Source organism: Ursus maritimus, unplaced genomic scaffold (assembly GCF_017311325.1).
Source record: "Ursus maritimus isolate PB19 unplaced genomic scaffold, ASM1731132v1 scaffold_26, whole genome shotgun sequence".
Classification (NCBI taxonomy): domain Eukaryota; kingdom Metazoa; phylum Chordata; class Mammalia; order Carnivora; family Ursidae; genus Ursus; species Ursus maritimus.
In genome coordinates, this window is record NW_024425119.1 from 12,427,202 (window position 1) to 12,454,933 (window position 27,732).

The 27,732-nt window shown below is 44.2% G+C and overlaps 1 long non-coding RNA gene across 1 annotated transcript in view; it reads left to right on the forward strand.

Annotated features, from left to right (window-relative positions):
* The first annotated feature begins 1,499 nt into the window (after positions 1-1,499).
* Positions 1,500-27,732, forward strand: part of LOC103677761 — a 28,200-nt gene continuing 1,967 nt past the window's right edge. Inside the window, exons 1-2 of the long non-coding RNA XR_572516.2 lie at positions 1,500-2,747; positions 18,555-18,660. This is a non-coding gene — a long non-coding RNA (uncharacterized LOC103677761). The remainder of the gene's footprint in view (positions 2,748-18,554; positions 18,661-27,732) is intronic.

Genomic DNA, 27,732 nt, shown 5'->3' on the forward strand with positions numbered 1-27,732 from the left:
ACACGCAGATGAGGTGTTTTTCAGGAAAACACTGAGAAAGCAAGAAAAACAATTCAAAACGGGGAGGAAGGAATGGAGAGTCAGGAAATAATGAAATAAAATTAGTTTCTCTGAGCCAAAAAGAGTACTTTAAAAAGTGTCTCTGACAGAGGAAAAACTCCTCTTAATTGCTGCCTGTACCCCGTTTTCCTCTCCTCGAGAGGCATCTTTAATGTGAATTTTTAGAGACTGCGTTTTAGGCGTGCTGGGCCAGAAAGAAGTGGATGCTCGCCGCGCCAGGCACGTTCACAGGAACGCAGCCCCCAAGTCACCGGATCGATCCTTTACACGTTCTGTGTCAGCTCTCCAAGTGCGTCCCCGAGATTCGGAGCGTCCTCTTCCCAGCCCCGGACGGCGGGGCTCGCCGCGGGCGTCCCTATGAGGGGATGCGGCCGCGGGCGCCAGCCACCCGCTACCCAGGCCAGTGCGCCGTCGTCTCCCCGAAGCGCCCCGAGGCCCCGCACCCTACCGCCCCGGCAGTTGCGGGGTCCGGCTGGCTGGCGCCCCAGGACGAAAAGCTCATCGAGTCTAGCTGCTCCTGTGCCACTTGCAGCGCCCGCGTCGCCCGGGTCACTGTGCGCAGTTCCCGCGCCCGGGGCGCCCGCAGGCCGTGGAGGGCGGCTGCGCCCCGGCCCGCGCAGTGGCGCGGGACGGTTTCTCACAAACTTTCCTCCCTCATCATCTCTCCTCTGGGCTGAGAAAGAAGCGGAAGCCCCCACTCCTTTCCACAGTCAACCTCTGCACCAGCACCTTGCCAATTCTAGAGCGGTGGGGGGATCTGAACGAAGGGGAGAACCTTTCAGAGTCCGTGGACCCTTCAGGGCAGCAGCCCGCTCCCACCCCCACGCTGGGCTCCAATGATCCGCAGCCCCGCGCATTTCGAAAGGCTTCTCGGCTCGCCGGCGGCCAAGGAGGACCGCAGCGACGCGCAGGAGGGGCCGAGCGCCACAGCCGATTGCGGGGTCGCTTCCAACCTTACAGCCACTTTGCAAAGTACCCCCCACCCCATTGCATCCCCCGCTGTCCAGCGCGGGGGACTGGGGCAGGGAAGAAATAGTAAAATGTGGGGCCAGGGGCATGACCGGGGGACGGAGGGGGCCGTGGAAATCCACAGGACTGGAGCGGGACTCGCGGCCTTTCAGGTTCAGTGCGCCCACCGCCCCGGCCGCGCCTAGCGACCTTTCCCGGCGGCCGCGGAACGCTGCCTTCGCCATTTCATCTTCATCATTGTGAGCGTAGACACTTGCTCTTCATAAGCTTTTTTGGATTGAAAAGGTGTTTTAAAAGCACGTGTGGGATCTCCAATCTGTTTTTCAGAGTGTGAATGTCTTTTTTTAAATTTGCCATCTCTTTCACCTGAGCCACACCCTACGCCCGCTCTTCTCCCTCCTCGCCAGCATTAAGGTAAAAATCGTGCAAACGAACTGGGGGGGGGACAGGGAAGGAGGGCCCACGGTCCTACTAGATCCCCTCCACCCACGGAGGGGGGAACCTCCCGGATCTCGGCTCGCGTGGGGGTGGGGCGGGGTGGGGTCAGCCTCAGACCCTGCAGAAGCGAAAGTGGAGTATTTGCACGGACACTCAAATCCCCGTGCAGCCGTTCGCGTCCCAAGCCTGTCTCGCGTGGGGACACACAGTAGGCAGTTATCAGAAAACACAAAATACAAAAAGAAATCGATGCGTGTTGGGCGCGAAACGTCGACGCGCCTCAAAGGAACGCGAAGAAAAGGCAGGGAGAGGGGCGCGCAGCCGGGACGCGGGGCCGGGGGATTGCATCATTGCAGCTCCCCCTCCAGAAAATGGGCTCCGAACCGCGGCGACCATCATGGCGCTCGGGTCGGGCCGCGCTTCCCGCGCGCCTTCCCCGAGCGCTCGGGCCGCGGGCACTGAGCCCCAAACGAGCGTTTTGCAAACATTTCCCCCCCTCACTCGGGCGCCTGTCCCCCCACCCCCTCCTTCCTTTTGTGTGCCTGTGTATGTGAGTGCGTACGTCCGTCTGAGTGTGTGTAGGACTAGAGAACTTTAAGATGATTTTTTTTTCCTCTTTTTTTCCCTCCCGTGCTGGTGGTTGTAAACTTGATTGGCATTGGCTGCGCCCACTGACCCCGGCGCCGAGTCCACTGAAGATTTAAGGTGGATCCGAAAGGCTGCAGCTTCAGGCGGAGTCTCGCGCTTCAGCTGGTTTGGGAGGAAAGGGAGGAAAGGGGAAAAAAAAAAAAAAAAGAGCCCTAAACCGTGCGCCCGGCGCGTTTTCACGAATCCCCTGCGGTACCAGCCCCCGCGCCCGCCCCGCCCGCCACGCTCTTCCTCCGCCCACCTCCCGCTCCTTCCCCATTGGCCGGCCGGTGCAGTTTGAATTTTTTTTTTTTTGGATGCTTGTTTTCTTGTAAAAAATACACTACCCCACCTCGTACAACGAAACCCACTTTGGTGACCCGAGGTGGGGTGTTTTAGCTGATTTTGGGGAGGCGGGTGGGCGGAGCATCTGTGCCAACATTTTGCCCCGAAGTACGGTTGATATTGGTGCAGGCGGGTGAGGGAGCGTGGGGCCGCGGTAAACAAACTGAGTAGCTTCGGCGGGGCAGAGATGTAGTATAAAACGTTAATGGATGTCCAGGGCGCGCCGTTCCGCCGGCTGCTGGCCAGAGGTGCTAGGGAGGCGCTGACAGGAGCCCGGGAGAGGATGCACCTTCCCCTGCCTTGGAAAGGTAGACATGGGGAGGGATGGGGCTGGGGGCGAAGGTGGCCCGGAAAAGAACACCTCCTCACGACCCAGGGCGGGGAGGGGGGTGGGGGAGAAGAAAGAAGCAGGGGAGATGTAAATACAGCGCAGGTCTATTATTTCAAGCGCCACTTAGCTACCATGCATAATTCAACCAGTTGCTGTCATTTTTATTGCATTTTTTAGAAGAAGTTTTCTCTCTTTGATGTCCAGAGCGCTTTTGAGTAAGGAAAATGTTAAAATAAAATTGAGAAAAAAAAATTGAGAAAGGGAATATGACTTTTAAAGTGCCTTTGGTTTCTGGGTCTGGAAATTCTTTTGATAAAGTCCTTTAAGATTTAGGACAATGTTATTTGTATTATAGGTCTAATAGAAAGGCTATCCCTTACTAATTATAACCCAATTATGTTTTACTTTGCTGTGAAAATTTCAAAAGTTTATAATAATTCAAAGTATTATTAAAAACACTCCATCTTCAGATTAGCGAAGCCAGCATATATACATACATTTTGGGGGTCTGTTACTCTTCTTGCAGTGTAGCTGATGATTTTAACCAGACGTCCAGCCCAGCCTTCAGCCCAGCGTTCAGTCTTAACAGTTCTTAACTTCCCCGGCCATTTTTTAGTTCTTAACTCACCCCTCCAATCCTTCCTAACCCAACTAAGCCTTTACTTACTCAACCTAACTAAGCTCCTTGGACCACCTATAAACCAATCTGCCTGTGCCCTTAGGAAGGAATTTGTTTGAGTTAAGAACGCCCCGGGATGGACGGGCTAGCCTCAGGAAGCAGTGAGCTCATCATTCCTGAAGTGTGAATCAGGTACCAGTCTGGATGACCCCTTGATGGGGACATTGTAGACAAGCGACATATATCAAGTGAGTGTGAGGACTAGATACCTCCAAAGTCTGTTCCAGACCCTTGAGATACTGTATTTCCAATCTTGAACTTTATGGATATCCAGTAAATTAAGCTATTTTCCTTAGTCTTTACCATCTTCTAGAGTTGTACTGTCCAATATGGTAGCCAGAAGTGGTATGTGGCTGTTGAGCATTTGAATGTGGCTAGTCCAAATTGAGATGTGCTGTAATTGTGAAATACACACCAGGTTTTCAAGAATTAGTATGAAAAAGAATGTTAAATACCTCATTAATAAGTTTTATGTTGATTACATATTGAAGTGATCACATTTTTGATATATTGGATTAAATAAAAATATTCAATTTCATCTGTTTCTTTTTACTTTTTTTAGCGTGGTTAAATGGACAATTTTAAGTTGCATATGTGACTCCCATTGTATTTCTATTAGACATTGCTATTCTAGACCAACACCTATGATAATCTGAAGCACTATCTTTGAGAGTGGAGACTGGTAATACTGAGAAGTACGTGACTTCCCTCTGCCATCCGAATTTCCCAACTGAAAGTGAGGCCCAAACAGCCTCTGGAAACTTTAAAAAGATTTCTGCCAACACCTAACACCTACTGTTTCATCTTTAACACCTAGTATTGGGTTTGAGCCCAGACTATGGAAATATGGTACAGATATGTCTGATGAAATCAGACTTGATAACAGCTTTCCACATTATGTAAATAGAGAGATTGAGGAGTCCAATATGTTAGGAATGACTCGGGAAAACGATTTAGACACAAAGTGTCCACAGGTAACTTTTTACGACCACTCTGTAGTGGACAGGAAGGCAGGGGGCAGATGGAGAAGTGTTCTCTCTCTGTGGATGTATCTCTAATGGAAAACTTGAACGAATAAAAAGGTGCACCATATTCTTGGATAGAAATAATGTGATAAAGATGGCAATTAAATTTATACTTTTACACTAAATTCTGATAAGTTCTGATTATCCTATTCCATTCCATTGTTCTATCAGTTTATGAACTCAGGACTATATTGTTTTAATTACTGCAAATTTAGAATTATGTCTTAATTTCTGGTAGCACTAATCTTCCATACCCAACCAGTCCCTTCACTCTTCTTCTTCTTCTTTTTTTTTTTTTCCGGAACTTTCCTGGCTGCTTTGGCTTGGCTTTTTTCCCATTTGGATTTAAAATGAATTTGTCTAGTTGGAAATATATTTCCTATAGGCATTAAAAAAATGGAGTGGGATCCTTATCTCATACTTTATGCCAGTATCAATTCCTGGAGGATTAAAGAGTGAAGTGTAAAAAAAAAAATGGAATTATAGCCATACCAGAAGAAACTTCAGAGGATTTTTAAAAAACGTAATCTGAGAGTTGGGAAGGTCTTTTTAGGGATGAAACAAAGCAGAATCTATCAAATATAATATTGTTAAATTCAATGACATAAAAACAATAATATTCTGCATGGCAAAAGCTATCAGCAAAGTCAGAGACAGTGACATAGGGGTGATAGTTGTACAACAATGTGAATATACTTTATGCCACTGATCTGTAATTTAAAAAATGGTCAGGGCACCTGGGTGGCTCAGTTGTTAAGCGTCTGCCTTTGGCTCAGGGCGTGATCCCAGGGTTCTGGGATCGAGCCCCGCATCGGGCTCCAGGCTCCACTGGGAGCCTGCTTCTTCCTCTCCCACTACCCCTGCTTGTGTTCCCTCTCTCTCTGGCTGTCTCTCTGTCTGTCAAATAAATAGATAAAATCTTTAAAAAAGATAAAAAAATTAAAAATGGTTAAAGTGGTAAACTATATGTGTTAAACCCTAATAATAAATACAGACCTACATGCATACATACTTATATATGTTCATACATACATACATACACATACACTACTGGAAAAATTTTAAAGTTGTCCATATTTGGTCTAAAAGAATCTCACACACAGTGTCGTGGGTCCCATCCTTTGTGAAACCCTGGTTGCATTTCAGGCTCAAATCAGACTGTTTGTGTTTGCATCCCAGTCATCTAATTCATTGCCTGTAAGAGCTTTTGCAAGTTACTTCACCTTTTAAAGTTTCTGTTTCTTTGGCTGTATAATGAAGATGCATTTAGCTCCCTCATAGGGTTATTAACCTATTCAGTGGGATATTGTATTGCAGTACTTAGCGCAGTACCTGTTATATAACAAATACTAATCATTATATTTAAAACAATATAACATCCAGTTCATTTTTTGGATTCTCGAATAACCAGATATTAACCTTGTAAATATGTTTCTCGGTTTTAATTACTGCTATTATTATCCTTAAGAACAATATTTACTGGGTATTTAATAAACACAATTAATATATTGCAAAAAATGGTTAAAATGGTAAATTTTATGTTATGTATATTTAACACAATTTTTAAAAAATATTTATTTGAGAGACAGAGAGAGCACAAGCAGAGGGAGTGGCAAAGGGAAAGGGAGAAGCAGGCTCCATGCTGAACTGGGGAGCCTGACACAGAACTCCATCCCAGGACCCTGAGATCATGACCTGAGCCGAAGGCAGACACTTCACTGACTGAGCCACCCAGGCACCCCTATTTAACACAATTTAAAAAAAAAAAACTTAAATAAGGCATTGGTTGAGTTTAGGGCCATTTCTAATTATCTCAGAAAGGACCTGGTATAGATTTGCTTGTGGTACTGAATCAATAACACACACAAACAAATAGAACAGCGAATTGGGAAAAACATCCACAGCCCATATATTGAAGGGCTAATTACCCTAATAAATACAGAATTTCTACAAATCGATGGGAAAAAAAAGCAAACCAACAGAAAAATAAGCAAAGGATATGAATGCACTTTTCAGAAAAGGAAATATGAAAGGCTCTTAAAATTTGAAACCATGCTCAACTGTAGTTTAAAACAACAGTAGTTTAAAAATATGAATTCTATTCAGAACACATAAGTCAAGACAAATACAGTCACAATTAGCGTCACTCAGCTACAAAGGTGGCCATTATCCTTTCTTGATAGTTTAACCTTTGATTCCCTCCTTTCTATCCAAGGCTCAGTGATCCCCCCCCCCCCATCACCGGTGACCAGAGAAGCAAAGAGTTTGCATGTGTGGAAGTCACGACCACCTTTCAAATTCAGGGTCAAATTCCTCTCATCCAAACTGGCTAGTCTTTAGCTTAGTGTCACCTTTTTGCCCATAGAAATTCCCCGAATCAGCCTCTTAAAGTGAGTCCAGCCACCTTTCTTGACACATCTCATCCATTCCCACTTTTAATTCCTGTATACCAGCTGATAATCTGAGCCTCTCCCAAATCACCACCCTATCCTGGCTTTTCCTTTAAGTTCTCTATTCTCTTAAAAGCTTGACGCAGAATTTATTATATGATAAGCACAACATATCAAATCAGTAGAGAGAGACTGTATTATGGAATAAATGGCATTAGGTTATAGGATTATAGCCAGCCATGTGGGAAAAATGGGAAATGTCTCCTACAAACACATATATGCACACATTGCATTCTACATTATGGACTATGGGTCTACTTTTAGATTTAACAATTCCTCTTCTACAAATTTACTTTTGGGAACTAATCAGATGTATGACTAAAGATATATTTATCAAAATGATCTTTGTGAAGTTATATATTTGATTATAAAAAGAAACAAAAAAGTAAACAACCAAACATCTTCTTAGACATGGGGATATGGGATTGATTATTTGAACCAACTATAATATATCCAAGAATGACACGGATTGCAGCCATTAAAACACCCCGGGTTGCTTTATCTACATTCATAGGAAAAGTTGTCAATAATATTAAAGCAGGCACAGAGCAATGTTTATGGTATGACCCCATTTTTGTAAAAAAAATTTTTTATTATTAATTTATTTTTTAAAAAGTTTTTTTTTTTTTTTATTTGACACAGAGAGAACGAGCACAAGCAGGGGGAGCGGGAGAGGGAGAAGTAGGCTCCCTGCTGAACAGGGAGCCTGATCCTAGGGGCTTGATCCCATGGCCCTGGGATCTGACCGGAGCCCAAGGCAGACACTAAACTGACGGAGCCACCCAGGCGCCCCCCCTCCTTTAAACAATTTTTAACAAGAAACAACCACAAAGATATTTCAAATTTGAAAAATTATTATCCTTAGAGTTCTCGAGTGCAGAATAAGTTTCTCTTCGTTTCTCACCTTCTCTTTTCTCAGACGTCAGCAGAGAACAACCATTTCTATAATTCGTTTCCCCTCTATTTTCCTGTCTATTTAGTTTCAGATATCATTAAATCCATATATGAATTACGAGAAGTGTGTGTTTGGGTATACGGTTTTGCTTCCAGAGCACATAAATGAGGTATAAATATCATTCCCATTAACTCAGGAATATCTTAACAAGCCATGAAAATTGAGCCTATTCCATCTTTTTGGCACAAGGGGTCCTGTGGGTAACATTATTCCAAACCTCACATTCCTTGATCTTGGCATTTGGCACACCCAGAGATTCTGCCCAGAATTCAACAGATTAACTCCCTGTCTTAGTTTTATTATTTAGGATATAGTGCTGGGGAGATTGTTTTAAATTTCTAGTTAGCAGACCAGTCTTGAGCTGTCACTCTCCATGGGACTGACTGGGGGCAAATCTTAGAATCTAAGAATACCAGGGGTGGGAGACCCCTGCATCCAGTGTCCATTTTATAGGCAAAAATATTCTAATCCTTGACTTCCTGGAAAGTGGGGAAGTTAAACAAGATGATTTATAGGTTCCTTCTGGCTTACAATTCCGTGATTTCTGTTTCCTACTCAGAATCACGTAGTCCATCCCTGTGGATCAGGTTATTTTCCAGGGAAGCTAGATTCCTGATTTTTTGGCTGAAAACTGCGTATTCACAGGCATCAAAGGGAGACGATCATACAATAATGCAGACTGAACAGCGAACATCTATTATCTTACTAGAAAAAAGCACGTGATAACTTAGCGGCTGTTTAGAGGTGCCAAACACGGCTTCGTTGTTGCACACGTACTCGTCAAGCCCCTGCTAAGGGCCAGGCTCTGTGTCTTCAGTGAGACAAACACGAGTATTGCCCTCTTCAGGCTGTTGGAGGAGATGGACAGGGAATCCCAGCTGTAATTATTAAAATGGATTTTACTTGCATGTTCGGAAGGATAAGAGTTATGAAGGGATCTCAAAGCTTCTGTTTTATGCTCTAGCAGTTTGGGCCCCATACAAAGGTGTCTAGCTGAGGGAGCAAAGCAGAGGCTGAAATCCAAACTCTTTCCCCAAGCCGGCCTGTGTTTGCCAAAGAGCCAAAGAGAAACAAGCCTTTAAAAATCCAGCTCTCCCCTTGGGGCCTTCCGTAGTTTGCTGAAAGTCCCCTGTGTTGTAGCACTGCCCTGTAGGGTGCTGTAAGAGTTTGAAACGGGGTGCCTAACCTAGTGGCGGCGAGGAAATCTCTCCGAAGGAAATGACCTGCAACTGAGATCTGGAGACTGAGCAGGACTTAATCAGTCTAAGGGAGGAGGGGAAGGAGAGTGACCCAGGCGGAGCCGGTCCAAGGCCCCAAGTCAGGGAAGGACTTTGAGGAAGTGAAAGAAGGGGCTTGTGGCTGGGATGCCGTGAACAAGGACAGCGGGAATGAGTACCCTGCTGGACCCATGGGGAGGTCCAGTCGTGACGGGCTTTTTAAGCCACGTTAGGAGTTCTGGACTTGACTTTAAGAGCAATGGGAAAGCTATTTCTTCTGAAGCCATTACTTTAGCGAGTGACTTGTACACGTTCAATTAGACTTGCTTATTTCCTCCTTTTATCTAATTCTAGTCAAAGCCCTTAGGCTTGGCCAGGATCATTCCCATAGGATGTGGGGAAGAATGTTCAGGCTGGCACCTTTATGTTTCTTTGTGATGCTGTTTAACATACACAACAGAAAACACGTTTTAAAACGCTGCTTTCAGGCGTGCCTGGGTGGCTCAGTTGGTTGGGCGTCTGCCTTTGGCTCCGGTCATGATCCCAGGGTGTTGGGATTGAGCCCTGCATCAGGCTCCCTGCTCAGTGGGGAGCCTGCTTCTCCCTCTCTCTCGGCTTGCCTCTCTCTCTGCTTGTGCTCTGTCTCTCTCTGTCAAATAAATAAATAAAAATCTTAAAAAAAAAACAAACCCAAACCCCAACCCCCCCTGGTTTCAGTAAATGAAGGAGATCTGCAGTTTTTGGACCATCAGGGCAGATACTGGCCACAACTGATAAATTGCAGGTTCGATGGGGGAGCCCTCCCTGCCCCCCCCCCCCCCCCCCCCCCCCCCCCCCCCACGCCCCCCCGCCCCCGCAAGTCCCATCCCTGGTGTCCTGTGTTGCGATGGAAGCTGAAGACCTTAATCTCCCTACTTGGGCTCCACCCACTACCAGTTGCTTTCTCTTTTCATTGCCATGATGAGCCGGTTGCCTGTCGTTTTAGGTGACAGCCCCTCTTGTGTCCTTTGCAGGGAGAGTGGGTGTGAATCTTCCAAGCAGGCAAATGGCTTAGGGGTGAATACTGAATCATTTTTCTTCAAATAGCTCAACTTTTTTTGTCTTCCATTTTTACTGGGCTACTGGCTGGAATGTTTACAAATACTTTGGCCAAAAGGATTCACTATTTATTTGGTTTTGGAAGGAGACTTCGGAGGAGGGATGAGAAAAATTGGCAACCCATGGAGTTCTGTTGTTGGTGGGTTTTTTTGTTTTTTTGGTTTTTTTTTTTAAACAAACCCTGAAGATTAGGAAACGAGAGACCTCTGCTGGCTAAACTGAGATAATGCCCTGCACTTGGTCTGTGACTTCAGGAGAAGCTGTCCCTTCAGTGGGGGCAGATGTCCGCAGATTCAGAGCTCATTGTTCATTTCCTCCATTATCAACTCAGGTACTTTAAGAGCGAATCCAAGTGACCTATAATTCCCAGGCCCCGTCCCGGTTGCTTCTGTTCCAGTCTCTAGGAAGAGTGTCAGTCTTTTCATAGTTCTCGAAAACAAAAGCTCTAAGTAGCAGCACCGGCGAAAACCCAGGCCTGAAACAGCTCCTACATCTTCTCTTTGTTTCCTTTCTCTTTTCTGCCCTTGGCCTCCCTGCCTCCCCTCTGCCAGGAAAACAAAATCAAACAAATCTTCCCTCAAAAGGGAGCTAGTGCTGATGGAAAGGGAGAGGGAGGAACCAACCTCTGATCTGTAGCCTAGCCTCCACTGCATATGGCGCCTGGGGGCCCAGGGTTGGGGTGCTACGGCCTTGTGAGCAGAGCTGTGAGCCTTGTGGATGGCGCCGTGGGACTCCATCAGTGGGAGACCCACTGCTCCTCTGGAGAAGGTGGAGGCTGGTTATGTGGGAGGAGGGAGGAGGCCGTCTCCTTGAGCCCTTTTGTTTGTCGGCAATGAGGACAAGGATGAGTGCCCAGGGCCAAGCCCTTTACGTACCTTAATTCTGTTTCTTGCTTTGCCTCTCCCTTTACAATCTTTCTCCAGAAAAGAAATTAAAAACAAGTAAACAATTTAGAACAAACCCTGCATAAAAATAATAGCTATGTGTATGTTCACTATTTTATTAGGGTTTTTTTGTTTGTTTTTTGTTTTTGTTTTTTGTTTTGTCTCTGGACTATGCCTGGCCCACCCCGCATATGAGAAGAGGCTTTCCCTGGGCTCCGTGCTCGCTGGAGTTAAGTCCTAAGCTCACTTTCACGTCCTAAGATGACACCTCGGGCCTGTGGTGGAGAGCAGCAGAGGGGTCTCTTCTGTCTTTTTGCTTCCGCACGATGGTTCCACGTCCCGTCTTCCCGTGTCTAACCTGCTCTCACTCTTTCTCCTGGGTTTCAGCAAACTTTTCCCCATCGGCTAACGCAAGAGCTATTAGTATCAAGTAATGGTCATTTTAATGCTGGCAAGGGACCTTAAATCATCTAGTCCAAGCCTCTCTCTTGAGACAACGGAGGCCCAGAGGGGTTGTCAGCTGCCCAAATTTACCCAGCTGGCGGCTGGCTGAGGGGCTGAAACCCAGAGCCCCTGCATTCTTGATGAGGTGCTCCCTTTAGGGCGCCCACGCTGTCCTGGCTCTGCTTGTGCAAAGATGGTTTGTGCTTTTACTTTCTGCTCTTCCTCTCTGGCTGCCTGTCCATCACCCCCTCTGTTAAGGCCTCCACTCCTTCATACTGCACACAGGCAACGCCAGGCCAATGAGTGCAGCCACCAGGCAGCCCCCCGCTTTCCCTTCCTGCCCTACACACTTACCTCTTCCGTTTGCACCTCGTTAGCGCAGTAACGAATCACTTGGCTCGCAGGTTTACCAAACAATGTTCCCAGACCTTCTACCCTTCTCTGAAACGCCTATTGATTTTGGCGTTCCCGGGCTGCTAGGTACTCTTGAGTATTTTTCACGTATGCTTGAAGTTTGTGCAGGTCGGAAGTTGCCTTGTCCTTATTTTAACTCTCTCTGATTCCTTGGCATCGTACAGCGCCTTGGACTGGAAACACAGTCCCTTAACCCAACACAATGAATCTCTAACTCCGGGAATGCCAGGTACTGTGGAAAGCCAATTATACAGCTATTTTAAACAAGGTGTCCTTCTCAGAGTTTCAGATTAGACCGTATAGTTTCTAATATGGCGCCCTGGGTACCCTGTTAACACCTGCTAGTTTTGTGGATGATGAATCGTCCAACGGCAGAACTTACTCATTCATGGATCTGGTGGTTCTTGAAGGAGTGCCCATAAAGTACGGTGCACGGCGTTAGGCCCCCGAAGGCATTTGAAAAAAAGCTTGACATCTGCCTGTCTGTCCCCTTCTGGCTGCCTGGAAGGTGGGGAAGACGGATGCAACCTGAGGAGGTGTCCTTTGTTTCTGCGGATAGAAGGTGCTTTGTAGAGCACACAGATGCAGGAGCCATAGGCGATGCCACACCGGCTCTGCACCGCTTATCTCCAAAATTCCTTTAAAGAAAAGAAAAATACACTTTTATCTTCTTTAAGCCGCTATTATTTCTGGTCTCTGTTACTAGCTGCCAAATGCAAATCTTAACTGATATAGAGAAGTCCTTGAGGATTTTTGAGCAAAGGACTGATTCTGATGGGGGGCTATGCAAGAGATAGATTCCGGGAGGGGGGTGTTCCGGGCCATAGAGAGATAAAGTGGGCTTAGCAGGTGGGAACGGATAGTGGGGCAAGGGTTTAAATGAAGAGAATACACATCTCCCAAGGGCTCATTGATTTTGTTTCTTTTCCCCCAGGACACCTCTACTAAACTTCTATTATTCAGTGGTCACTTAAATATGTAGTTACTGAGTGATTTGTATTGTGCTATTGTCAGGTGGCCTGAAAGCTAGGGAGATTGAGAAGATGGGTATTCTTTGTGTCTTAAAAAGGAGCAGGCAAAAGCTGGCACAGGAAAAGAGTATCTGAGTTACAGTCAAGGGAAGTTACTCTGTTTGCTGAATTCCTGCAGACATTTTCAAGGAAAGGAACTTTTGTTACACGGGACTGTCTAATCAAGATACATTTGAAATGTATCCTCTACTGGAGAGCAACTGTAAATAATATTTAAAAACTGTATCTTGGAGTCACTTGCGGGGTAAAGATACATTTCATATGCTAAAAAATTTCTAAAAGGGGGAAATCTACTTTATTAATTTACTCTAAGCTTTACATCTTCCTAGTGAACTTTTCGTCTTGAGGTTGGGCGGGTAATTTCACACCTCTTAGATTAGAAGACATTTCATTCCCGTTTAAAGGGGCTAGAAACATACCCTAGTGTAGCTATGATCTAGCATAGTTTTCCTGTGAACCGGACATGCTAACTTAATAGCTCAGTCTCTCTGTTTCCTTACAAATCAGTTGACAATTCCAAAGGTCCTGCCAAGCCTGGCTCAAACAGGTAATTGGAAGCCTACTACAAATTTCAAGGTCCCTTAAGGCATTGGCCTTGAGCCTTTCTCCCCCTGCACATAGAAAGGCAGATGTGCCCATTATGACCTGAAAATTCTTGCTCATTAGTTATGTCTCCCCACTCTTTCCCTCATTTGGAAAAAATACATTTGAGTGCAAGCAACTGGGGGCACCTGGGTGGCTCAGTCAGTTAAGCATCCCACTCTTGATCTCAGCTCAGTTCTTGATCTCAGGGCTGTGAGTTCTAGCCCCACACTGGTTTCCATGCTGGGTGTGGAACCTACTTAAAAAAAAAAAAAAAAGAATGCAAGCAACTGAATATGAGTTGTACCTGGACTCCCTGTTGCAAACTTCTGTACCTTTCTACCAGCTCAATTTTAATAGCATATATGATTGTCCCTCATTTACAGTGGGAAGAAACAGAAAAAAAATGATTCCAAATATTAGGTTTTGATTTACACCTCCCTGAAGTGCCTGGGTTGACTCCCCAGTACTCTGATAAGCAGATGTTCTCTCCCTACAGTTAAATAGATAATAACATGAACCAACATTTCCGGGATGCTCAGTGTGTGCTGAGCCACATATTTACATTATTTCTTTTAATCTTGATGTGAAAATTCTGAGCAATAGCTGTATTGATGAGGAAGCTGAGCCTTGGAATGATTGCTCTCAGTCACATTAAGCAGCCAAACAAGGGCCCAAACTTAGGTCTCGCTGACTCTTCGCATGGGTTTAGAGGCCGTCCTGTTATTCTTGTAAATAATCTCGATGAGAACAGGGCCAACTGGCTCAGTGTGACACTCTATCCCAAATCATTCTCTTTTACTTTCTGCCAGATTGGAAGACTGTCTAGTGATTAAATATTTCTGGCCAACAATATCTTGCCATTTATGGAAAAACGATACCCCCTAATCTTTAATAATTGTTTCATTAAGAACAAAAACAAAGTGCCTACTAAACCTTGGAATGACTGCAGGAAAATCTCAGTACTTCTTGCACCTTCTGTCTGTCTCTCCTGGGGCAAGATGGAAAGAACAGTATGGCTTTCCAAAGTTGCTTTAGGAAGAAGACAAACAGAGGATGCTACTGAGTTTTGATTAGTAGACACTTTCTGCGGCAGGCTACAACCAGCACAGGACTTTTTAAGGTCAGGAAACCCCTTCTTAAGGGATAAGGCCATTTTATGTTACCATAAGCTTGGAGAGCCTATGGAAGGAGTTTTTAAAAAATACGACCTTGTCTTGAGGAGTTAAACAGAGAGGCACCATGGGGATCCTGAATATTATCCCTGTTCTTTGAGTAAAGGCTTCATGGTACAGCTTCTTTATTTACTTTTAATTAAACTCCAAGAAGATAGCACTTTTCCATATCCAAAAAAAAAAAAAAATAAAATAAAAAATACGACCTTGTCTCAGAACCTCCTTTTGCTTTTAACTCCATATAGATTCTGGTGTTTCCCCAAGGCTGCTTTGCAAGTTAGGTAAAAAAATCATATCCTCCTTTTGCTAAACTTGTTCGTGTTAGGTTTCCTATCTCCTACTTCATTGGCCCGGGAGGGGGAACCCAGCTTGTTTTGGGGGAAGAGTAGCAAGGTAAGAGTGAAGGGATGTTTGCTAATTGATTTATTTAGTGAGGGGGGCTCACTAAAAAGGTCATTTTGTTTGTGTGGCTAAAGAGATCCTTGGGATGTTTTCTCATTTATCTGGGTTTTCGGTCCTGTTTTGAAAGTAGTTTTGTAAAGAACAGTGAAGCCTCAGATCTTTTCAACTGGGCAGAGCCTGGAAAGGCCAGTTGCTTTTTGGATGGGAATAGACCCACAGCTGGGGGTAGGAGTGGGGTGGATGGAGGCAGAGCTGATTCCTTGAAATCTAAGGTAGTTTTCCTCAGTGGGCCATGGCAACGTCTCTGTGACCCGGGCCACGGCTGACTTGTAGGTGGGGTCATTATCTTCGTGTAGGATGTCTAGCGTATAAGGGACACTGATAACCTCCCTATAACGTGGTTGTCATGAGCCACTGAAATAATGTGTCTGAAAGAGCTTTATAAATACATTATTATCACGTGTGAAAATGGTGGCGAACGCGAGTGCCACAAAATGTCAGCTGTGATTAATAGTAGTGCAAGTCAACGTTAGGCCTACTTGGAGAAGCTGATTTGTCCACACATGTGGCAGCTTTTCAAAACACATCCTCTCCCTGCCTGTTCACTGATATTCCTCAGCATCCATTCCCATCACTCCCCATTCTGTCCAATTGTCATCGTAGAGTCACATAAATGCCTCCTTCCTTTCAGTTTTAGCAGCCAGAGAATGGGTCTGGTTTCCGTAGTTGTTCTGTTCTGTGTGAAGCGAGCATTGACTACGCATTATTCTTTACTTCAGGAACACCGAGGACAATTCAAAGCCAAAGGCGTGTGGTAACACGAGATAATCTGATGTCACATGTTTTCTTTAGGGCTGGTGGCTTAGACCTGCTTCCTAGGGCCAGTGCCTCATTACTAAGCACAGGATTTCTTAATTAATCAAATGAGAGCCAGGCCATGTTGGTATGATGTAACTGCATTAGTGCTTGGCAGAATTTCTTCTCTGGTCATCTGACTGAATCATCGAGATAGCTGAAATAACCGTATGAACCATGGCTCTCACACCTGGTGTGAGGGAGAATTACCTTATGTAGCTTTGAGGATGCTCATTTGCATGAAGTTCAGGAAAATATCTACCTGGGAAGGAGTTCTGTATCAGTTTTCTTTTCTTTCTTCTGTATCAGTTCTCTTTTTTCCTTCTCTCCTTTTTTTCCATAAAAATGTATTGAGCACCTACTGTATGCTAAGCTATATGTATTAAAAAAATCATCCCTGCTTTCAAGCCCTTAAGAAGCTCAGAGGTGCGTCTGTGTGTGTATGTGAGATCACAATACAGTGAATTATGTATTAACAATGAGATAGGTTTGAACAAACTTCTGTGAGTGTACACGTGGGAGAGGCTTTGTGGAGCAGATGTTATGTTAACTATTGAAGAATACATAGGAATTTGCTGGGCCCAAACCCAACAAACGAGAGTAGAACAAGAGCCATTCATTTGGCTGAACAGAATCTACAAAGGCACTGAGGCGTGGAGGAACATGATGGGGACATATGATGTCTGGTCTGGTATTGCTAAGCTTGGGGAATTAGGATGTTGGAGTCTGGTGTTAGTAATGCATGGATGCATGGTTGACAGAATCAGCCATTCTGTGGATCTGCTCCTGAGGTTGCCCCGTGGCTACGGTAATCATCTGCTACAATCTGCTTTTTGTAGGCCAAAATTATTTTCCCTCTACTTCATGGTGTGGAGTTCGGAAGGATCAGTGGAACTCTTCTTAATCAGTTCTCTGTGTGGAGATAGACATGAGAGAAACTCTGAACCCTGAGTTGACTACCAATTGCCTATTGCCACTAAAAGGGAAGTACTCAGAGAGCAGGCGCCATGATAAAATTACCTTGAATCATATGAATTACCTCTTCTGGTAAATAATGCTGGATTTTTTTTTTTAAGATTTTATTTATTTATCTGACAGAGAGAGAGTGAGAGCACAAGCCGGGAGACAGTGTGAGGGGAGAAGCAGACTCCCCACTGAGCAGGAAGCCTGGGCGGAATCATGACCCCAGCCAAAGGCGCCACTTAACTGACTGAGCCACCCAGGCGCCCCAATAATGCTGGATTTCAAGAGCCACACCAGTTCCTTTTACCTAGACTAGGATCAAGCTTAGGTGGTTTCCTCTGTCTCTTTTCTCCTGTGCTTCGGTCTATTTCCTACCAACTGCCTAAAACAGAGCCTTCCCCCTAAGTGAAAGCAGCTCCTGGACCATCTTACTCTGGGTTTGAAAGAATGCATGGGGGGCGCCTGGGTGGCACAGCGGTTAAGCGTCTGCCTTCGGCTCAGGGCGTGATCCCGGCGTTATGGGATTGAGCCCCACGTCAGGCTCCTCCGCTATGAGCCTGCTTCTTCCTACCCACTCCCCCTGCTTGTGTTCCCTCTCTCGCTGGCTGTCTCTATCTCTGTCGAATAAATGAATAAAATAAAAAAAAAAAAAAGAAAGAATGCATGGAAGGGACGTGTGAGAAGTGACAGGTCTAAGATAGGCAAAGCCATGATGGGTTGAGTCATCTGGACATAACAGCCAGAGGAGTCTCACGGCTCCCAGGTGTGGTCTTACTTCAGTATCGCCATTGTGTTCAGTTATTGGCTGGATGCAGCCTGGGGAAGCCTGGCCTCAGCACAGAGTCAGGCGTGGGTTTCAGGTGACTGGGTTGCAGACTCCCGGTGGCCTTGCTGAACTTTCTTGAGAACCCCACTGGGATCCAAGACACTTTCACTCAGCCTTCCTTCCTTCCCGCTCTCCTTCACTCAAGGTCAGAGACACATCATGGTTTGACAGCTTCCCCAACTTCTCTTGGCTCCTCCTCACTTCCTCCACAGATGTTTCCCCTCGTAAATTTCTTGCGCGTCTAATTCCATCTTGGTGGCCGCCTCCTGGAGGACCTGGAATAATACTGCACGGAAAGGGCAAAGGAATGCTGTTTTCAGTTCTATATTCTTTACTACTGAGATTTGCCAGTAGGAAAATGTTGTACTTGGATCAAAAGAAACATTTAAAAAGAAAAGAAAGAAAAAGTGTGTCAATAAGTCAAGAGAAAGCTGTTGAAAAGGATTAAGGTTAGATAAAATAGAGAGAGTAGGGAATGAGATACAAGAAGATGTAATGATTTAAAAATATTTGAACAAGCATGACGTGGAGGAGGGTAGAATCAAAATGCCATGTCATGTGGTGACTCGCCACCTCCCTGGCCTGTTTCGTGGGCGGAGCCTTCACTTGTCTCTGGTTGAGTCTCCGTCGTGGGCTTCCCCTTTAGCTTACTAACTCACTCCTGTATAATAAAAATCCTCTTTCACAGTGTCAATTCAGTAACTAAAACTGTCCAGTTCGATGTTGAATCAAAACTCCATCTTCATTCAAGTGAAAACCTTTTCTTCTTCTTACCTATTGGCAGGGACAAGAAGGATCCGATGGCCTCTTAAATTCTAGACAAAACGGGTACTCTTGTCTCTTCTGCTTCGTTCTATTTGCCAAAGCAAGTCACGTGGCCAACTCCCAAGGTAAAATTCAAGGAAATAGCCTTATTCCTGAGTGGCAAAGCCTGTAAATTACATGGTAGAGTGTGTGGGTAGAGGGAGCAGCGAAAGTTAGGGCCAGTAATTCAATCTTCCATAGTACAGAGGGGAGAAATTAACTAGCTAGCTATGTTTGGCTCCTGTGCCCATCCCTTGACCATTCCCTGAGGCCAGGGTGGGGACATGGTAGTATGACTGGCAACTACAATAGGACCATGTGATTGAAGTGAGGAAGAAGAGCTTTTTTCCCCCAGAAAAGGAGATGCTGATCTGGGAAGAAAGGAGGCGTACTGGGAACAAAATAGACGACATCCGCTACCACGCCTTGGCTCATTACCCTTATAATTGCGCTTTCACACAGGTACTACTAACATCCTCTTTTTTTTTTTTTTAAGATTTTATTAATTTATTTGACAGAGAGAGATAGAGACAGGCAGCGAGAGAGGGAACACAAGCAGGGGGAGTGGGAGAGGAAGAAGCAGGCTCCCAGCAGAGGAGCCCGATGTGGGGCTCGATCCTAGGACCCTGGGATCACGCCCTGAGCTGAAGGCAGACGCTTAACGACTGAGCCACCCAGGCGCCCCTAGTATCCTCTTTTTACAGCTGAGAAAATTGACGTTAAGAGAGGTTATATAACTTGCTCAGAATGACACATCTTGAGTGATGGAACTTTTTGGATTAAAAAAATAGAGGTACCGAGGCGTGGCTGGCTGGCTCAGTCAGTAGAGCATGTGACTCTTGATCTTGGGGTTGTGAGTTCACACCCCACATTGAGTGTAGAGGTTACTAAAAAAAAAACAAAACAAAACAAAACATAGATTTATCTATTCACCAAAGCTACAGTAATCAAGAGAGTGGCGGTGTTTATTGAAAGGATAGACACAAAGAGCAATGGAACAGAATACAGAGTCCAGAAATAGACACATCCGTTTATTTGTTGACCAATATTTGATAAAAGCACAAAACCAATTCAGTGTAGGAATGATAAACTTTTCAGTAAATGGTATTGAAACAAATAACAACCATATGCCATAAAAAAGAAAAAAAAGCAGAAAGAAAAAAGAAAAAGAATCTCGACCTATACCTTTCACCTTATGCAAAAATGGATATGCAAAAACCTCACAAAGGATCATAGACCTAAATGAAAAATGTAAAACTATAAAGTTTCTAGAAGAAAACATGGAAGAGAATTTTTGTGAACTTGGATGAGGGAAAGATTTCTTAGATATGACACTGAAAGCATGATCCGTGAAAGAAAAAAATTGTAAATTGGTCTTATCAAAATTAACAACTTTTGCTGTGTGAAAGTCACCATTAAGAGAATGAACAGACAAACCATAGACTAGGAGAAATAGTTTTGAATCACGCATCTGACAAAGGACTTGTATACAGAATATATAAGAATTCAAAACTTATCAATGAGAAAATCATTCAATTAAAAATGGGCAAAAAATTCTTTTTATTATTCTATATATGAATTATATATATATCCTTTATTTTTTAAAAAATATTTTATTTATTTATTTTAGAGAGAGAGCAAGCAAGCAGGGGAGGGGACAGAGGGAGAGGACAAGCAGACTCTGTGCTGAGCACAGAGCCCAACGTGGGGGCTCCATAGCATTCATTACCACGTGGCGGGCCAAGTAATGGAACCGCAAAGATATACACACCCTAATTCCCAGAATCTGTGAATGTATGTTACATGGCTAAAGGGGACTGAAGCTTGCTGATGGAATTACGTTTGCTAATTTGCTGACCTTCAAATAGGGAGATTATTTTGGATTATCTAAATGAACCCAATGTCACAAGGGTCCTGCAAAGTGGAAGATGAGGGCAGAAGACATCAGAGTGACAGGAAGAGGGGACTCAGCCTGCCCTTGCTGGCCTTGAAGAAGGAGGAAGGGACCGAGAGCCTAGGAAGACGCAGCCTCTAGAAGCTGGCAGACGCAAGGAAGAGACTTCTCCCCTAGAGGCTCCAGAAAGGAATGCAGACCCGCCAACACTCTGCAGCCTTGCGAGAACCCCGTCAGACTTCTAGCCCGTAGTACCGTAAGGTACTAAGTTTGTGTCGTTTCAAGACACTGAATGTGTGGTAATGTGTAATAGCAGCAATAGAAACCAATACATGAGGAGAATGTACTATCGTCAAGTGTGAGCGGAACATATTAATATTAACCAGGTTTCCTGGTTCTTCATCCCTCGACTGTAGGCAGGTGATCTATTTGTCTACTTTCAGAATCAGTCTCATTGCCACTGGGATCAGTTCTCATCCCGGCAGTAACTTATGGGCTATTTATTGAGTGTAAGATTGAGTATTAAACTGTATTCCTGGGACACCTGGGTGGCTCAGTCGGTTAAGCGTCTGCTTCGGCTCAGGTCATGATCCCAGGGTCCTGGGATCGAGCCCCGCATCGGGCTCCCTGCTCAGTGGGGAGCCTGCTTCTCGCTCTGCCCCTCCTCCCTGCTCGTGATCTCTCTTTCTCACTCACTCTCTTTCTCTCTCAAATAAATAAATAAAATGTTTAAAAAGACATTAGAATTCCGGATTGTAACCTTGGCACCACAGTCCTACCTGGGGGAGCTTCTACCATTTTGGTGTTAAAAAAAATCAAGTTGTTGAATTACTCAAGTAATATATATAGTATTTTTACTAGAAAAAAAAAATTCAAGGAAAAATCACCCTTCCAGGTGAAGGCCACGCTGCTTTAGGCTTTTCTCTGCCCTTTCTTAACTCAGCCCTGAACTGAGAAAGGGCATGATTTAATTGGCAAATTTGGGGAAAATAAAGTGGGTGTGCCCAGTTCATTCACATGCACTCTCCTCCTTGGCACGGAGCGAGCGCGAGGCCTGCTCTAGGGGCAGCCTGCCGCTCCCACCCACAGGGAGGCAGGTCCTCTTTGGACCAGAACTGCAGGCTCTCACTCTGCAGCTTGGTGTTGGGAAGCTCTTCTGACTCAACCCAGCTCTAGCAGGAACTAAGTAATACTTTGGCCTTCTTCGTCCGCTCCTTTATCTTAATTCCTCATTTGTTTTGAACTCAGAAAAGGAGGCCGGGTGGTATTTACTGGGTTCTGCTCCAGTGTTCCAACGCTTCGTATCTTGGCCAGAAAATGGATGTGTAAGAAATAAGGTGCACAATTAGGGAGAAGCCAGTGAATACCCGTGGAGTGACGGAGGCTTCTGGAGTGGCAGGAGCTTGGCCTTGGCCCTGGGGTCTTGTTCCTCAGTGTGTGTGCTGGACATTTCGATCTTGGCAGTGTGTATAAGCTTCTCTTGAGCCAGGTGGGTTTTTATGGTGGTGCAGTTAGCTCTTAACAGTGGGGGCCTGGGAAAAAAGGCCTTGGAAAAGCCACTCAGAAGCTGTAAGAGGGCCTTGGCAAGGGCACCGGGGCCATAGAGAAGGACTTAGCAGGGGCCAGCAAGCTGAAGAGACCTTAATAAGCAGTTCAAGCCGAGGCAAGGGCTCAATTATAGGGAGAGAGAAAGTCTTTTCATATACTGCCCTTTTAGGTATTAAAGGAGTAGAAAAGTATTTGCTGTTTTTAAGCTGTTGGGGGCAGCTGCGTTCTCTTTGGACCACAGAGCTCTAGTGAGAGACGGGTTTTCAATGTGCTAGTACTAGGTCTGGGTGGGTAATGTGAACAAACAGCCCCAATTTTAATTCCTTTTTGATGTTGCTTTGAACTATCTTCAAGGGCAAAAGTGGATGGACTAAGTTTGCATTTATGTGGCTCAAGAATTCCTCCCTCTACGTGTCCTCAAGGTTGCTAGGCGCTGGTTATTTACATATGATGGAGAAATCCTCCCCAGATGACGGTTTTCTTAGGCCTAAGGAATTCCACAGAAAACGATGGTAGAAAAAGGCGATGCAGCACAGGAATAAAAATGCTTCCTGGTTGTCGGGGGAGCTCTGTTAGTGGAGGTAATTCACCTTCATTGCAACACTACCCTACAGGCACCTACAGGTCAAAAGGGCCGTGGAAATGGAAAGGTTTTAACTCGCTGGGTGGGAAAGAACAGCTCTGCAAATAGGGTCTAATGACTGAAGGGGTTGCCACTGCACATTTCTGGCTTTGGAAGAAGGCATCACCCCCTCAAATGCCTTGCTTCCTGGATATGGTAAATGCAAGGCGCCATTGTGCAGAAATGAACCCGTAGCTAGTAGATTTCACCTAAGTGGATTTTAATCCCCCGTGCATGGATTCTGGATTCTTGGTCTCAATCAACTGGCTTCTTGGTGAGGCTGCTATCTCCGCAACAGTCTTTAGTAACCCAAAATCCTGGTTCTGGGTATTTTGCTTGATATACCTGCTAAAAAATCAGCTTTTCTCACTATGGTATGTGAAGAGCTGGTGCTATGATCATTTTGCATCTTCTGCTAAGTCTATAGACTCTAGGAAAAGCACATTAGAGACTTGCTGGTGTAACTATTGTTTTCTAACTTGGGGTTCTTGTAGGAGCTGCCCCCGTTCCAGTGAGATCCAGCTTAATCTGTAGTTGCTAAAGATCCCTCACTCTACCCAGACATTGAAATCCCCTCCAGCTGAGACAGAGCAGAATAAAAAGTTGGGGGAGATGAATTTTGGACCTGAATTTCTTTGAATTTTACCCCACAAAACAAGATAACTTTATTTTGAACCTTACTCTCTTTGAACTTTCATGTCTCAGGATTTGAATTTCATTCCTTGGACCTTAATTTCTCCCTAGACATTTGATCAAGGGAAGAGGTTCATGTTAAAAAATTTTCCCCTCAACATTATTGGTATTTTGTTATTGAGGTTTTGTTGTGCATATTAATATTGGAATAGTGTAGTTTTTGTCATTTAATCTCCATCCCGATCCTCTGATACGCTCTGCCGACAACATGGACAGGCATGATAAAAATGGGGGGATGGAAAAATGAATGTTTCAGCCTTGGATACAAAATGGCATTGAACTATTTAATTAATGGATTATAGGGACCTATTCTGGAACCTTTTGTGAGTGAAATCTCTTTCCTGTATTGTTCTTGGGAGGTGACAAAGTTGGTTGATATAAGAGGGAAGGATAGCCTCGTGAAGATGGGGCAGGACTGTTCTGATAGGCTGCTGGGATCCTCTCTCAAGGATGTCAGATCAACTGCTGGTTGACAGAGATTTAATGTCTACACCAGTGGTTTAAGAGAACAAAAATCAAGGGAATATTAATGGGAAATAATTCTTAACCACTTTTGATATTACCTTCTGTCTTAGGCTGATTGGTTCCCCAAACATGTCCATGTCCTAATCCATGTAACCCATGAATATGGTACCTTATATCAAGGACTTCACAGATATGAGTCAGTTAAGGTCCTGAGGTGGGGAAGTTATCCTGGATTATCTGGTTGGCCTGATGTGATCACAAGGGTCACACAGGGACACAAGGGTCACAAGAGGGACACAGGAGGAGTAAGAGTCAGAGAGGAAGGTGATGTGATGACAAAACTGAGATGGGAATGGTGAGCTTTGGAGACGGAGGAAGGAGACACAAGCCAAGAAGCACAGGCAGCCACAAATGACAAAAAAACAAACAACAACAACAACAACAACAACAAAAAACCTTCCAGCACCTTGACTTTACCTCAGTGAAATGGATTTTGGACTTCTGACCTCCAGAACTTCTAGAGAATATATTTGTGTTGTTTTAAGTAACCAGGTTGTTATAAGTTATGGTGGCAACAGGAAATGAATACACCTTCCATACATGAAGGAACCTGACTTAGTAGATCTCCTGTGTCCTTGGAGAGGGTGATGTAATCTGATCGGTAAATTCTAGAATAATAAACTGAGCATGATCAGCTTGGTTTCATTCTTCTTCCTCTCTGGGAGCCAGTCAGCCCCACGACTGCACAGCTCTGCCTCTTGCAGGGCAGGGCTAGCCCAGGTACACTTGGGGCTGCTGGGCCTGGCTGGTTAAACCTGTATAATTCTGTGGTTCAGTATTAGGAAGCTCGTTTGCCTTTCATGCTAAGCTATATTCTCCAGTGTTTTTTTTTTTTTATCAGAAAATGTGATATTTTGGTTCCTATCGACCACTTCTTGGAGGATTTCTCTCTTGTGTATAATTCAAGCATGGTTAAAGGATGAACTTGAAGATAATGGATTGAAAAAAATGATGCAACCTTCTCTTCCGGCTCCAGATTTCCGTAAGGAACGGAAAGATAGATGACGAAGATCACAGCTGCATGGAAAACGAGAGGGGAAACTTTCCAGCGACCAGCAACTACGACAAAAATGCCTGCATGACATAGAACCAGGTGAAGAAGATCTACCATAGCTAAAACCAGAACAGTGGTTTTTTGCTGCAAAATATAGGAAAGACACCCTGAATGCTCATTGCCCCAAAGTGATAGATGCTAGCAGCAGGAAAATGTCCAAAGTTCAAATCAATTGCCTGATTCGGGTACCACAGCAGGAATGTCTCTGTGGTTTCATCCCTCCTCACCAGCCCTTCAGCCAGATGATAGTCATGGGGGTGTCCATCTCCCTTGGGAAGAAAAATGGCGAAGAGGGTGACGGTAAGAAGGATAAGGCAGGGCCCCACCTTTAGGGTCTGGCGATATCTGGGAAGAATGAGGAGCACCCGCATCAGAACACTAGCTACCAAGGTATGACCAGTGGTGCCTTCTATGCTTCCCCAAACAGGCTAAGCAAAGCGATAGAATGTAGGTCAAATGGGATGTCTTCTATAGAGATGAGCAAAAAATTGAGAATGCCAAACTTGAAAGAAGGCCACCATGAAAGAGAGAGAAGAAACACAACAGATGGTCAAACTTCCATCTGAGAAAATGGAGTTAGTAGAGCAAGAGGATAAGGCCTTTATAATAAGTTATGATTTGTGTTGGGAAAGAAATGTGAAGGCTTAATACACACAAGTATGAATAAACTAGAGATTATGGAATCTGATTGTCGAAATAATAAAAGGGCTAAATGAAGTTTGTTGAAAAACAAGTTTAAAAAACTGGAAAACAGGGGCGCCTGGGTGGCACAGCGGTTAAGCGTCTGCCTTCGGCTCAGGGTGTAATCCCAGCGTTATGGGATCGAGCCCCACATCAGGCTCCTCTGCTATGAGCCTGCTTCTTCCTCTCCCACTTCCCCTGCTTGTGTTCCCTCTCTCGCTGGCTGTCTCTATCTCTGTCAAATAAAAAAATTAAAAAAAAAAACTGGAAAACAGGGCTATTAAAGTCTCTATGTAATCAAGACAGGTGAAAGATCCAGAATTCTAATTTTTTTCTAATAAGGTCCAGGAGCACCTGGGTGGCTCAGTCGGTTAAGCGACCGACACCAAAAAGTTTGGGAAGCAGATGCTTGACCATAAAGAAAAGCTTAAGAAATTTCAGGCTGCATGCAGTGATTACGGTGTAATAAAATTAGAAACTGAGAATAAAAAGAACCCTCCTCAAATCTATATACTTAAAAATTAAGACTAAAAAGAGACATTTAGGGGCACCTGGGTGGCACAGCGGTTAAGCTTCGGCTCAGGGCCTGATCCCAGCGTTATGGGATTGAGCCCCACATCAGGCTCCTCCGCTATTAGCCTGCTTCTTCCTCTCGCACTCCCCCTGCCTGTGTTCCCTCTCTCGCTGGCTGTCTCTATCTCTGTCAAATAAATAAATAAAATCTTAAAAAAAAAAGAGAGACATTTAGATAACTATTGGATTGAAGGGAAAGTCTAAATAGAAGTAACAAATTATTCAGAATGGAACAAAAAAGAACCCCATATATTAAGACCCATGGAATGGGACCAAAGAGGGAAATCTGTAGTTTAATTTATTTATTTTAAATTTATTTATTTATTTTAAGTAATCTCTCCAACCAGTGTGGGGCTCGAACTCATGACCCCAAGATCAAGAGTCACATGCTCTACCACCAAACTCAGCCAGCCAGGTGCCCTGGAAATCCGTAGCTTTAAATGCACTCTTTGGAAAAACAAGAAAGACAGAAAATAAGTGCCTAGGCTTTTAACCCAAGGAGCTAGAAAAGCAACAAACCCAAAGAAAGTAAAAGAAAGGAAATAATAAAGATAAAATGGGAAACTAGGGAACATATATCTTACATTTTTTTTAAAAGTAATCTCTACACCCGACCTGGGACTTGAATTTACAGCCCTGACATCAAGTCACGTGCTCTGCAGACTGAGCCAGCCAGCAGCCTCCATCTTACATTTTTATTTGTTAACTCTGGCAGCCCTAAAATTAATGAAAATAAAAAATGAAAGTAGGTTTTTCAGGGGGAAAAACAAGCAATTAGATAAACTTTTAGAAAGTTTAATCAAAAAAAGAGAAGATAAACTTAACTTTGGGATAGAAAGATAACATATGGTAGATATAGAGGGGATTTTCAGAGTTATTAGAGAATACCACATGTAATTTGTGCCAAAATATTTAATGAGATGGACGATTATTGTAGATAACCTAAATGTCAAAAACTGGATCCACCATAAGGAAAACATCGGAATATACCAACAACCACAAAAGAAATTGAAATGGTTGTCAAAGGAATAACCACTGAAAACGTCCATGGTCCAAACATGGTCTGTGTTTTACAATGAATTCTCCCAAGCAGTCAAGAACAGATAATTCCCATCCTATCCAAGCCTTTTCAGAGCACAGAATCAAATGGAAAGCTATGTGATTCATTTTATAATCCTGACGACAAGGACAACACAAGAGAAGAAAGAGACCCAGTCCCATATTGGAGCACAGAAGAATCAATCAGTCATTCAACAAGCAAATCTAATTTAGATGTGTTTTGAAAGAATAATGCATCATGACTACTTAAAATTTACCTTAGAATGTAAGAATAATGTAAATTAAAATTGTTAACTAATTTACTATATTAACAGATTCATTTAACAAGTACTTAATAAGCTCCTATTACATACCAGGCACTGTACTGGGAACTGGGAAAACAACAGTAAACCAACAGCTTTAAAAAAAATGTTTAAGTCAACTTTACCCAAAACCCTATCATAAGAATCAGAATTCAGTAAATCTTTCATTTGAGTAAAAATGCATTCATTTCAGTAACAGTAATTTCC